This window comes from Oryctolagus cuniculus, chromosome 6 (assembly GCF_964237555.1).
Source record: "Oryctolagus cuniculus chromosome 6, mOryCun1.1, whole genome shotgun sequence".
Taxonomy (NCBI): Eukaryota; Metazoa; Chordata; class Mammalia; order Lagomorpha; family Leporidae; genus Oryctolagus; species Oryctolagus cuniculus.
Genome location: NC_091437.1, coordinates 75468434 through 75483257, shown reverse-complemented (window position 1 = coordinate 75483257; position 14824 = coordinate 75468434).

Genomic DNA, 14824 nt, shown 5'->3' with positions numbered 1-14824 from the left:
TCAGTTTGGGCTCCTGCCTCTTGGGCCAGGTAAATAAGCCTCTGTTTCTGTTTATCTCCAGAAGGGTCTTGCCCTTCAGATTTCAGAGCATGGTTTCCTCTCCCACTTGAGTCTCTCACTGGCCCAATACAATCATTGAATTTCAGTTTGTTCTTTTGTTATTGGTATAATTACAAGAGTGACATCTTTTAAGCTTTTTATATGCCAAGGCTGATACTTAAAAATCTCTTTAGTGTATCATTCCCATCACCTTGTTGCTCTTCACACAGTTTTCTTTTGCTTCTGTATTGAATTCAGAATTTTGTTTTGTTTTGTTTTCAGTTTTTCTTGTTATTTCCTTAACTACTGCCCTGAGAATCCCAACTGGTACTCCTCATAGGAAGGAGCCTGTTGAGGTCGGCTTCACTGACAATGAGAAGAATCAAAGACTGAACATACAATGAAGCAGTGTACAGGTAAGTAGGGGCTGGCAACTGCTTCAACATGGAGAGTACCCTAAGGAGTATACCTAGAGCAATAGTCTCTTTATAGGTGGGGTGCTCATCCTAGGCTCTAGCCCCGCCACCATTGCTAGAAGCCAGGTAGTCACATGGCCCAACCACTGGTGTCAGACCCACCCCCATCCTAATGGGATTCACTGCCCCTGCTTCCCTGCCCGGTCCCCTGTGAAGTTTTAAAAGGACCTATTCCTGAACACGTGCCTCTCTCTCCCTCTCTGATTCTCTTCATCTCCTGATCTGTCTGTCTATCTCTTGATCTCCCTCTTACGCTCTCCTTCTCCCTCTTTTCCTTCTTCACCCTTTCCCTCCAATCTGTTGGCTTTCCTCCAATATACGCCTTCCCATAAAAAAAAAATAGATGGGGTGCTATTATATCCTTGTAGTGCAGCAGCTGGCAAGATAGCCAGAGATCATTAAAATACGGACTGCAATCCAAGAAGCATACTTGTAGCTGTATATTCCTCAGTTAGGATCAATTTTCTATGATCTGGGCCAGCACTGTGGCATAGCGGGTAAAGCCACCTGCAGTGCCAGCATCCTATTTGGGCACTGGTTCAAGTCCCAGCTGATCCACTTCTGAACCAGCTCTCTGCTGTGGCCTGGGAAAGCAGTAGAAGATGGCCCAAGTCCTTGGGCCCCTGCAACCGCGGGGTGGACTTGGAGGAAGCTCCTGGCTCCTGGCTTCCAATTGGCACAACTCCAGTCACTGTAGCCAGTTGGAGAGTGAACCAGCAGATGGAGACCCCTCTCTCTCTCTGCCTCTCCTTCTCTCTCTGTGTAACTTGGACTTTCAAATAACTAAATAAATCTTAAAAATTTTTTTCCTATGGTCCAAAAGGTTATCCCCTGCAGGTGATTTGCATCTCTGGGTGGGGCTTATATCCCCCATTGACTTAAAAGAGAGACTCCAACAACTGTCCCTCCACAGTATTTTTTAAAGATTTAATTATTTATTTGAAAGAGTTACGGAGAGGGAAAGAAAGAGGGAAAGAGAGAGAGAGAGAGAGAGAGATTTCTTCCATCTGCTGGTTCACTCCCCAAACGGCTGCAAGGAGTGGAACTGGGTGATGTGAAGCCAGGAACCAGGAGCTTCGTCTCGGTCTCCCACATAGGTCCATGGGCCCAAGGACTTGGGCCATCCTCTGCTGCCTTCCCAGGTGCTTTAGCAGGGAGCTATTGGAAGTGGAGCAGGTGGCGCCCATATGAGATGCTGGAACTGCAGGCTACCGTACTATCCATTACACCGCAGTGCTGGCTCCTTGCCATGGTATTTTTGTAATAAACAATAAAAAAAGTTTCTTCTTCTATATACACATTCTTGGTACCTTAAAATTAATGAGGAAATTATAAAGACAAATAAGTTAATAATTTAACTATACTACAAATAATTACACTTAAAACTTGCATGTAATTTATTCTCTTTCATGCCAGAAATTAATTATTTGTAATATATTATATATGTGCAAAAGCGAAACCACAAACTGAATATAATAGTAAATACGAAAGCGAGCCCTAAAGTGTTGCTAGTTATTTTTTAACTTATTTGAGCATCAGAGGGAGAGACAGATTGAAAGCTCCCATGTGCTGTTCGTTTCCCAAATGCTTGCAGTAGCTGGAGCTGGGTGGGAGCCTGAGTCAGGCTGAAGCTGGGAGCCAGGAGCTCAATCCAGGTCTCCCATGTAAGTGGCAGCAACATCACTGCCTCCTAGGGTCTACGTTAGCAGATACTCTGATATGGGCTACTCATGTTTAACTAGTAGTCTAAGCACCTCACTCAGGTTTTACTAAGAGCCATTTCTTGTTACACTTAAAATATTTCTGTTTGTTTTGCTCTATTGATTCTGACTCTGCATTTTGCATTTTGTGGGTAGTTCCTTAATGTAGTTGATATGCATAGTTAGATATCTAATTTCCTTTGAGTCCCTATGTTAACTCATAGCTTATTTTTCTTTTTCTTCCATATCTTATTTTGCAAAGATTACTTCCTTGTAGCTCCTATGATATATCTTGTGATATTTTGTTTTTCTGTATTATTATTATTGTTAGTAGTAGTAGTAGCAATAGCAGTAGTAGTATTTTATTATAGAGCTGGGGCTAGGTCAGACTGAAGCCAGGAACCTAGAACTCCATTAGGAACTCCCACATGTGCGGCAGGGCCCCAGGTGCTTTCCCAGGTGCATTACTGGGGGCTGGATCAGAAGTGGGGTAGCTGAGTCATCAACTGACTCATATGTGATACCAGCATCACAGACGGCAGCTTAGCCAGCTGTGCCCCAACTCTGGCTCTCCATTTTTGTCTTAATAAACACACGTAACTGCTAGTACCACTGCAGTTATTTTCAGCAATGTTTATGGAATCAATGCATATTTTGTTAATGCCTTATTCATCTTTTTTTCTTTTTTGCTTTACTACAATAGCTTTTTAATTACTCTTTTTCTGTTTTTGTTTCATTACTTTGGCTAGTTATTCCTTTGAATTATTAAGTTTTCTTTGTTCTTTCATATCTAAAACTATTTTGACTTTTGGGTTGTAGTTTTGCACAGAATTCAGGTGTAAAAATTTTAAGTAGATAGAGTTGTCTCATTTTGAAGATGTTAGTATATTCTAAAATTTTATCAATTCTGAAATGACTGCTGTTATTCTTATTGTTGTCCCTTTATATCTTTTAATGCTTTTATTGTTTGTGTACTTCAGTTTTAGTATGTTATTTTGCAGGAGCCTGATGCTTTGACTCACAAAGATATTCAGTATCAGTTTCTATTCCTCTTTCTGCAGCCTTGAATTTATGATTGGATTTATATTAATGATAGCTATTTAAAGTTGGAGAATGATGCATGAGGACTAGGTTTATGGCTGTACACTCTGTTCAGTAATATTATCTACTGTGATATTTTATGTTGCATATCATCAAAATTAATGGGGCCACATGAGCTATCCCAGACACATTTCCAGACTAGCCTTTCCAGAGATTTGCACAGGCCATTCTGTGTGTGTGTGTGTATTTATGTATTTATGCATATATACAAATATGGCTGTGACTTTAGAGACATTATTCAACTATGTGATAGCCTGATGTGACAGTAGTACTCAGCAATCATTTTCACTCAAAACTATACATAGCTGGTAAGTGGTTTATGATCTTGATGTTTGCCTTTCCAGGATAATTTTGCTGGACTTTTAAAAACAGATTATTGATAATGGTGACTTCCTTCTTCATGGGGATCAATACACCTACTTTGATTTACCACCTGCTGACTCTATGGGGTCTTCCAGTTAATCCAAACTGGCTAAATTTTTTTTTTATTAAGGTCACCCCAAGTGGGACGGATGCACAAGTTTTCATATATGATTTATATTGATCATTATTTGGAGCCATCTTTAAATCTGAGGATTCATCTCTTTCTTAATTTCTGGCAATGCTCCAGATAATATTCATTACATATTGTCGCTTCACTGAGTTTGCTATGTTTTGTTTCCTGGAAACCTCATTAAATGTATGTTTTTATTTATTTATTTATTTATTTTTTATTTGACAGATAAAGTCAGACAGTGAGGAGAGAGACAGAGAGAAAGGTCCTCTCTCTGTTGGTTCACCCCCCCAAATGGCTGCCACAGCCGGAGCTACGCTGATCCGAAGCCAGGAGCCAAGAGCTTCTTCCTGGTATCCCATGGAGGTGCAGGTGCCCAAGTACTTGGGCCATCCTCCACTGCCCTCCCGGGCCACAGCAGAGATCTGGACTGAAAGAGGAGCAATCAGGACTAGAATCCAGACCCCACATGGGATGCCAGTGCCGCAGGCAGAGGATCAACCAAATGAGCCAGGGTGCCGGCCCCTCAATGTGTGTTAATACTTCTCAATCTGTTTTCAATTGTCTTCATTTATTCTCTATAGTTTCTAATTCTGTTTTCTATAGTACCCAGATTTTATTTATAATTCCCATTTTTGGAAAGACAATTTCTGTTCACTAATATTCCTTATGCAAATTCAAGTCTATTGTATTTTTATTTTTTATTACTTTTTTAATTTCTAAAATACTCACTTAGTTATTTTTATAGCCAGCTTTTGTGTATTTATTCCTATGCAGAAGTTACTAATCTTTTCTGTGGAATTATTTTCCCTTTTATTCTGGAGAGATGTTTGATCATACTAATCGCAGCATCATTTTTAGATAACTTAATTGATTCTGACTTTAGAAGCTCATTTTCCTCTTAATTATGGGATATGTTGATTTCCTTTTACAGAAAGAGACTTTCTTCTATCTCCTTATTTAGCAGCAACATTGAGATACACTTGAAATTTAATATGCATTTATGGTATTGTTTTCCTTTATTGTAAATCTGTATTACAGTGATTGATGTCATGTGGAGTAAAGTGGTAATCCTAGTTAAGAATAATCAAAGCTAAACACAGAATAATATCATCTATGAATGTATTTACTCTTCATTAAGATAATACTGCAATATTCCACATCAAAACCACATGAGATACACATTGCTATCAATATTGATTTGCAAATAGGTATTTCCAGAAAAGACATGCTTAATTTAATCTATTCTAATTTAAGTGCTAAGGACACTAGGTAACAGGTGAAGGAAACAGGTGTAAGAACTGAGACAACATTGAGGACAAAAAAGAAAGCCATGTTAAAGGCCAGCCTATAGTGGCTAAGCATTTTGGAATACGTATTATTTTTGAATATTGTTGAGGTTGATTTGTTCTGAGTGGAGGAGCGTGGTGGGGGCAAGAGGCACAGAGTCACCACACAGACACAGGGAGTCGATTCAAAGCAGGCCAGAGGCGAGCAGCCTGCAGACTCATTTATTGCAGTTAGTAAAGCAGCTTAAATAGCCAAGGCAGCTAACCCGGTCAAGGGGTGGTTTATGCCCTAACCAATCACAGCCTGTTGGCAGGCACTATCCGAAGCCATCCAATCACAGCCTGTTGCTAGGCAGGCTCCATTGCCAGGTGGGTTTTGAAGCCATTCCTGAGTAACTGACGCTGGCTTGCCAGCGGCCATCTTGGCATGGCCTTCTCATTCCAGCACAGAATATGGAATTTAAAACTGAGAAGTTCAGCAGGTAGTTGCAGAGATAAGCTTAACACCTAAGGAAAATATATCATATACCACTCGCTCTATCTTATACAGTATTAATGCATTTCAATGGTTTCTAAGAAACTACATTATAAACTACATGCATTGTATAAAACGTTATATTACTTTTCTTCAAAATACTTTAACAACTATTGGTTTGTAGTGTAATTTAAAATCCATCTTTGGGATGAACATTTGGCACAGTGGTTGAGACTTTGGACACCAACATCCATTTGTGTCTTGGTTCAAGTCCAGGCTCCTTCGCTTCTCGTTCCAGCTTCCTGCAAATGCAGACCGGGAGGTAATAGTATTGGCTCAAGTAGTTGGGTCCCTACCATCTATGTGGTAGGCATAGATGGAGTTCCTGACTCCTGGCTTTGATCAGGCCCAGCCCTGACTGTTGCTGGCATTTTGAGAGTGAAACAGTATATGGAAGATCTCTCTGTTTGTGTCTGTCTTAAAAATAAAAAAGTAAAAATAAATAAATAAATTCTATCTTTGTCTTCACAAAGTTCTCTGGTTACATGCACTATTTAAGAGTCTTAGAAAAAGAAAAATTGTTTACCAAAAGTAGAGATAAGAATATTTTAGGACTATGGATCTTGAAAAGTGATGGACTGCACAGGTAGGGCTAATCCAACGTAATACCACTACTTTGGCAGCATTTGATTTTAGTACCAGCAGGTGTTTCTACTGTATCCTGCTTCATGGGAGACCACCTTTGTAATTTGTTTGAGGAAATTAGCCCTTGCTTAAAGATGTGCCTGTATGTGTTTAAATTTATAAGAAGCTAAAAACAATTACCTGCAGAAGTGCATGAGACTTTATGGTTCTACAGCCACGCCGACTTTTAGTACTATCACACCACTTAATTTCAGCCCTTTCCAGGTATTTCATTGTAGTTTCAATTGCATTTTCTAATTAATTATACTCAACATGTGCTTATTGACCATTATGTATCTATTTTTATAAAGTGTCTGTTTTTTTATTTTTATTGTATATTTTATCATTGTATTGTAAAATTTCACTTCTAAATTTTTGATACAATTTTTGTCATATACCTGTTATAAATATTTTCTCCCAGATTGTGACTTGCCTTTTTTTATCTGAATGGTGTCTTTTGATTAGATCATAATTTTAATGAGATCTGATATGTGATTAATATAATATTGTACATATATTTTTTCTTTGTTCTAAGAAAAATTTAACCTTCTTCAAATTCTGAAGGTTTTTCCCATCTTTCTTTCTGGGAACTTCACAATTTTAACATTTTTAAAAGCACCAGCCCTTTTAAATTGGTGACACAGATCCCAAATATATGACATCCCAAAATCTGACATAAAAAATTTACTGATTGAAGATGTAATTGCCCAGAAAATCAGAAAATTAACTGGTAAATTTACTGATTTTAAGGATTTAATATATTCCCCCAATTGTTTCTTTTTCTTCCTCTTCTCTCTCTCTCCTTCCTTTCATGCTTTTAGATAGAGATTTATAGATAAAGCTCTAAGCCAGTCAGCCATGCTAACTGCAGACTTTCTGGCTCAGTACCATTTTGGCAAGGAAGATATTCTGGGACTTTTGGATCTCCTACTATCATTAATTATACCACTGGAGGAAAAACCTTCTGAGAAGCTAAGCAGATCTCTTCAAAATCTCCTGCTCCCAGACAAATCTCCCTTATACATCACTTGTAAATCCCAGAGACACTCTGGGTTGGCTGTGACTTGAAAGTCAGACTGATAGCAAACGGTAATCCCGAGTTGGTAAATTGATAGAAATCGTACATTGCTATATTTAATTTGAGAACATAACATCATCTGCTGATCCTCTAGGGCTTGAGCACCAAATTTAAAAGGATATCTGTCTTTCATTTATTTTGTGTGCCCTCGCTGCTACCACCAGCACCAAATGTGCTGGATGTCACGTAATGTCCCAGGGATGCTGGTGTTCTTGCAAATCCCTGCTACCTGCTTTGTCACTACAATCTGTCCTACACATTTCTATTTATACAACAAGCAGTGTGGTAAAAGAAGAAATCTTTATTTTTGCTTTCTCATTTATTTGTTTTCTTGTTTTGCTCCTCGCGTGACTTATTAAAAGTACTGCTTTAAGACTAATGGTTCTTAAATTTATTTAAATCAAAACCCGTTATAATCAAATCTCGTTACCTCTCACACAAAGGAGGAATGTGACCATCAATGCAGAGTTTCCTTTAAAATTGTGAGCAATTTTCCATGTATTCACCCTCAACTCTAAAGTGTACCTGGCACTGTATTTTTCATAAATTTACCTAACAAAATCTGTCTTCTGAGGAGTGCATTTGCATAGAAGGAGACCATAAAATCCAGAACACTCCTGCTGATTGAAACACACTTAAGATGATTCCCTGCTGGATTTCTGTAAATTTCATGAATCTTTCAGAGAGGCCTGAGGAAACTGATATTGTCAGCTATGTGCACTATTTAGGAAGGAAGAATTTACCTTTTCTTTTCTTTCTTTCTTTCTTTCTTTTTTTTTTTTTTTTTTGTCTCCCTGGTTCTTTTATGTTCCATTAATTAAGAAAAAAGTTAACTTGTGTTTGCTCCTGTTTTAATCCAAGTCGAATCTCACAAGTTATTTTATTTAAAAATTATGTGCCGTATTATTAGATTATATCTGTTGCTTTTTTTTCTTCCTGTTTAGTTTCACTTTTTTCTTATTTGAAAGGCAGAGAGAGAGAGAGAGAGAGAGATCTCCCACTGGCTTACTCCACAGATGCCTACAACAGCTAAACCAAAGCCAGGAGCCTAAAACTCACCAGGTGATAGGGACTCACTGGCAATGGCCAGCTGCCTCCCAGGCGGTGCATTAGCAAGAAACTGAAATGGAGGTGAAGCGTGAACATAGGCCACCAGTTAGGGATGTGAGTGTCCCAAATGACAGACTTACTGATGTGCCAAATGCCTGCACCAAGATCATGCCTTGGTTCCAAGCAATTTTTTACAAACCCCCCTACTAAAGAGTACATAAAGGGTCTTGAAAAAGTTAATGGAAAGTACATATTGTGAAAACTGGTACCTGGATTTCAAAACTTTTTGCACTTATTAAAAATTCCGTTTTCCATGAATGTTTGGAGTACCTTTATATTATTCATTTTGTAATTTTTTTCATTGTATCAAAACCTGAGAGTTCTACACAGAGCATTATGTACAAAGCAGAGCAATATATAATAAGGCTATTCTAGGTATTGTTTATTATTTCTGCCAGTAATAAAAAAACAGAAGTCTTAGATTTTATATTCAATATTATATTTTAGATTTTACAAAATCAACCCAGGGCAAGTTTTTAATGAAGGCAGGATCCTGGTTGTCTTTCAGATGCTGCTGATTTTTTTAAAGATTCATTTTATTTGTTTGAAAGAGAGTTACAGGGAGAAGGAGAGAGAGAGAGAGAAAGAGAGAGAGAGAGAGGTCTTCTATCGCTGGTTCACTTCCTAAATGGCCATAATGGCCAGAGCTACATGGATCCAAAGCCAGGAGCCAGAAGCTTCTTCTAGGCCTCCCATGAGGGTTCAGGAGCCCAAGGACATGGGCCATCTTCCACTGCTTTCCCAGGACATAGCAGAGAGCTGGCTAGGAAGTAGAGCAGCCAGGACTCGAACTGGTGCCCATGACAGATGCCAGCACGGCAAGCCAGGGCTTTAACCCACTGTGCTACAGCATCAGCCCCTATGCTGCTGCTTATTAATTGTCATAGACTACTTTTTAGGTTTTTCTATTTGTTTTAAAAAAGAGAATGTTTAATTTTAGTAATTAGGAGTTGCTTTTTGAAATTTATTGTATAGTATTTATTAAATATGTACTATTTTCATAGCCCGTGGTTTCTCCCTGAGAAAGCTGCAATCCTGGTGTTATATGCAAGGATAAAAATATAAAGGAGTTTTGCTCTTCAACATCTATTTGACCCTGAACTTCAGCCATGCTTCATAATCCCTTTCTCTTCTAGGGTGTTTGGTTAAGGAATGACATGCAATCAGGAAGAGAGAAGAGAAGTCTTGGAGGAAGCAACTCACACCCTTCATAGTTGCCTTGAATCCTGCAATGCCAGTGGATTTATCCTTGAACAGCAACCATCTTCTTGCTGTGAAACATAGGATGAAGCTGACAGATACAGCAAGTAGTACAGAGTCCAAACTATGCAGGTAAATGAGTCTCGTCCTGTTTCCAGATTTCTTGCCTGGGAGAGAGTAAATGTCCTCACAGTTTAAGTCAAAATGAATTGAGCATTTCTTTTCCTTACATTGAAAGGCAACTGCCCTGAGATATTAGTTAACTCTTTCATTCCAACTAACATTGCGACATTCTTAATTATCTGGAAAAATGTTAAATGTTTTTTAAGAGTTTATTTTCAGAAGTAATATTTATTTCTCAATATAGAAACATACAAGCTTTAAACAAATCAAAGTACAATTTACATATAGAGTCCACTGTTCATCTCTAATGTGGGCCTGGCTTTTGTATTTTTTTCTCAAATTTGTATGACTAAAAATATATCTTCTGAGCAATATTTTTGCATAGAAGAAAGTGGGTAAAATTAGGAATACTCCTGCTGATTAAACCACACTTAATGTGATCCCCTGCTGAATTTATGTAGATTCTCCAAGTCTTTCAGAGGGACCTGAGAAATTTGTATTTTCACTGTTCAGGGCGGTTAATTGGAGGAAGTTCATGTTATCATTATTCTTTTCTTCTCGTGAATTAAAAAAAATAGCTTGTTCTGTGTTTGCTACCCTCTTAGCACAGCCAGAATCTCTCTAGCTAGTTCCAAAACTTTTGCAATACCATTTTCCACAACAATTCATCATTTGAATGTACTGAATTATAAAATGTAGACATCATCATGAACAAATGGGAAAGTTTTTAAGCATATGCATTCATAGTGTATTGAAAGTGGCTGTTTAACTTAGCTGTGATCACTTTGCATGGTTAGGGGGAACATTTCCTTCCACACTCTGTAAGCACAGGCCCTGCTTGGCCCAGTCTCCACTTTTCAACCTGAGTTCATTGTGAGGTGATGATACGTCTGGGTCAGAAAGACAGTCATCTGAGTATGACATGACAGTTTTACTGCCTTTTGTTGCTTTCCACAATAGTTAAGGGATTACTTTCTCAGGAGGAAAAAATAAACACATCCCTTGCCTTTTCTGTAAACATTTTTCTGATCATTCAGATTTCCTGATTATTAGATCGTTGTTTCCCATTAATTCATACAGTAGGGATATTTGCCTTTGTTCTCTTGGTATTAACATCCAGTTTATGCATATGAACAGCCCAACTTATATTTGACCTAAGTTATGGGAAAAAACACTGTGATCCAGGTTGTAACATATCCTTAAAGAGAAAGCCAAACAAAAACAGAAAAGCATAATAAGTGCTGAATCCTGATGGTTTATATTTCCTTGTGGATGAACTTTGTTACATTTATAACTAAATTATTTTTATTTAAAATAGTATAATTTATTTTTAAAGGCTGGGCCACTGTTTTTCCAATTAAATTTAATTCCAATTGGAATTAGATCTCATATTTCCTCTTAATATTTTATTTCATGGATAGTTCATGATCAGGCAGTATGTCTGTTATTCACACCTTACTTCCTAAGTGTCACTTTGCTGTCAATTCTGAAGTCTCCAGTTGAACCATCTAGACTCAGAGGAAGATAGAAGTTGATGTCACCTCTATTTGGGCAGATAAAATACTGCAGTGAGAAGTCAAAATAAGTCACTTTAAATACATTATACATGGGCAGTAGCCCCATCTCCCTTTCCCCAGGGAAATAGTCTAAGACTCTCAGTGGATGCTTGCATAGTGGTTAGTACTGAATTTTATATAAACTGGGTATTTTCCTTTGCATACATACCTGTGATAAAATTTAATTCTAAGTTAGGTAAAATAAAATATTTGCAGTAATAACTAAAATTTAAATAGAATAATGAAAATACCATACAGTAATGAAAAATAAAACCTATATATGACTACTTGAGTATTTTATTGTTGAAATTTTCCCTTTACAATTTTTGGGCTATAGCTGACCACAGCTAACAAAGATCTTAGAAAATGAAATCACAGGGTCCAGCTTTGGGGTGCAGTGAGTTAAACTGCTGCCTGTAACGCTGGTGTCCCACATGGCATTGATTCCTGTCCTGGATACTCCACTACTGAGCCAGCTCCCTGCTAATGCACCTAAGAACGCAGTGGAAGATGGCCCAAGTGTTTGCACCCCTACCACCAAGTGGGAGATTGAAATGACTTCTGAACCTGACTTCGGCCTGCTCCAGCCCTGGTTGTTTCAGCGATTTAGGAATTGAATGAGCAGACAGAAGTTCTTTATGTATCTCTCTCTTTATCTCTCTCTCTCTCTCTGTAACTCTGCCTTTCAAATAAATAGAATCAATCTATAAATCTTAAAAAAAAGAAAACAAAAGGGAAATCACAGATAAGTCGGGAGTACTGTATGTTTCAGTACTCAGTTAGCTCCACCTTTCAAGTGCTGAACCATTGGTAAGAAGGTATTGATGGCCGGCGCCATGGCTCAATAGGCTAATCCTCCGCCTGCAGTGCCGGCACCCCGGGTTCTAGTCCCGGTCAGAGCGCTGATTCTGTCCCAGTTGCCCCTCTTCCAGGCTACCTCTCTGCTGTGGCCCGGGGGAGCAGTGGAGGATGGCCCAAGTCCTTGGGCCCTGCACCCACATGGGAGACCAGGAGAAGCACCTGGCTCCTGGCTTTGGATCAGTGCGATGCGTCGGCCGCGGTGGTCATTGGAGGGTGAACCAACGGCAAAAGGAAAACCTTTCTCTCTGTCTCTCTCTCTCTCTCTCTCACTGTCCATTCTGCCTGTCAAAAAAAAAAAAAAGGTATTGGAAGAGTAATGTACAATTATAATTCCTTCCCTTAAAATCAGTCCATTCATGCAACAGTCACTTAAAAAACTATTTATTTGAGAGGCATAGAGAGAAAAAGAGAGGGGGAGAGTAAGACAGACAGTGCCCATCTACTGCTTCACTGCCCAAATATCTGCAACATCCTGGGTTGGGCAAGGGCTGGGCCAGGGCTAAGCCTGGAGTGGGAACACAATCTAGGTCTCCAACAGTGTGGAAAAACCCAATTCTTTGAGCCTCATTGCTGCCTCTCAGGGACCACATTAGAAGAAGCTGGAGCCAGGGTCCTGAGCCATGAATCAAAACCAAGTACTCCAATGTGGAAGGCAGGCATCACAATTGTTTCATTGAAGATGAAGAAAAAAAGGAATTGCATGTTTGTTCCCCAAACCCACTAATAAGAAATATCTAGCAACAATTTTATTGCTTTTTTAAAATAACAATATTTTCCTTAAACAGAAATAAAATCTATCTACACATTTGTTTTTCATTGTTGTTCTTCCCATCAAGTGGAAAAAACTGGTTGAAAGGCATCCTCTGCTTAAGGACATAAAAAGATGAGCTGATGATTGGGGTGACACACATAGGAGCCTGCCATTGTTGGCTCCCATGTTCCAGAACTTGATTTTTTTTTTTTTTTTAACTAAGCCCCAGAATCCTGCCTAATTTCCTGTAATATAAGCACCAGAGGGTCATTTTCAACTGGAGTAAAAATGTGAAGTCATACCTGTTGCCAATCTGGGCAGGAGTTAACCTTTAAATTATCCAAAGAATGTGCCTCTAAAGCTTTAGCTCTAATGCATTTTCAACACTTTCAACTATATGCTAAATATATGATCATTATACATGCATATCTCTGCATACTGATCAAAAAATTCCAGTGCAATTTAGGAGATTTGTATGCTAATTTTGGTTTGTTATCCATCAACTTAGAATTTGCTAGTAATTATCAAGCCAATCAGGCTGCTAAAATGATGTTTTGAAGATTAAAAAATGGAGCACACAGTTTCTTTTTGTGTCACCTTTATTAAGCTTTACATAAGCACCCAGGATTGATGTCAGATTCCTCAGATTTATGGCTGAAATGTAAGACTGCCACCTTTTTTTTTTTCTCTACAGTGTTGTCTGTTCTTGTCTGATAGGAAGGTATTGAGAAACTTTGATGAAGTTGACACCGCACTGTCATTAATGCATGTAAATGTAAACAACCACCCACTTGCAAGCACAGATCTGAAAGAAATTACAATCAGATGATTTAAAACAGCTTTTTTTTTTTTTTAAAGATTTATTTTATTCATTTGGAAGACAGAGTTACAGAGAGGGGTAGAGACAGAGAGAAAGGTCTTCCATCCACTGGTTCACTCCCCAGATGGCCACAACGGCCGGAGCTGTGTCCATCCAAAGCCAGGAGCCAGGAGCTTTCTCCAAGTCTCCCTCATGGGTGCAGGGCCCAAGGGCCTGGGCCATCCTCTACTGCCCTCTCCGGCCATAGCAGAGAGCTGGATCGGAAGAAGAGCAGCCAGGACTAGAACCGGCACCCATAAGGGATGCCAGCGCTTCAAGTCAGGGCTTTAACCTGCTGCGCCACAGTCCTGGCCCCTAAATAAACAGCACATTCCGGAGAGGTCATAGGTGGTCAAATCAGACATATTTAAATAAGTTAATTTTTGTGTAATCTTATTTTATACAAAAAGAACAATTATTGATTTATAGAAGACTCTAAATTTCCCACAATATGGGGAAAGAATTGGAAATGAGACCTGCTCAAAATTAGTGAAAAACAACACATAATAATTATTCAAAAGTTTCTGGAAATCAAATTTAAGATGCAGCTTATTTTGGCACAAAAACCTCTTAGAATCCCTAGTTTTTCTCGTAATAAGCGTTGTCTATGAATTTTTGAAGACCTCTTTTAGTGTGAGATTCCCATTTGCAAGGGCTTCTGTTCATTAAACAGACACAAAACATTTTTGATATTAAAAAGTTTGCTTCTCCTAGAAAATTGTTACAAAATCTTGATCTGAGCCAATACCCCTTTGAAAATAGGTAAACAAGAGAGTTACAAAGATAAAATCAGCTCCAGTTTAGTCTGCCCAATTAGAAAACAACTCTCTGATGTGATCTCAGATACATGTATGCATAATGATCGTATGTATAGCATAAGTTGAAAATGTAGTTTCTAATTTGTAGTTTAAAATATTAAAGAAATACTGAACTCAATGTTTGAAATAGTTATATATTTTGAAACTAGACATGTGATGATCATAATTTTAAAATGCTAACCTTGGGAGTATGTATATGGAACACTGAATC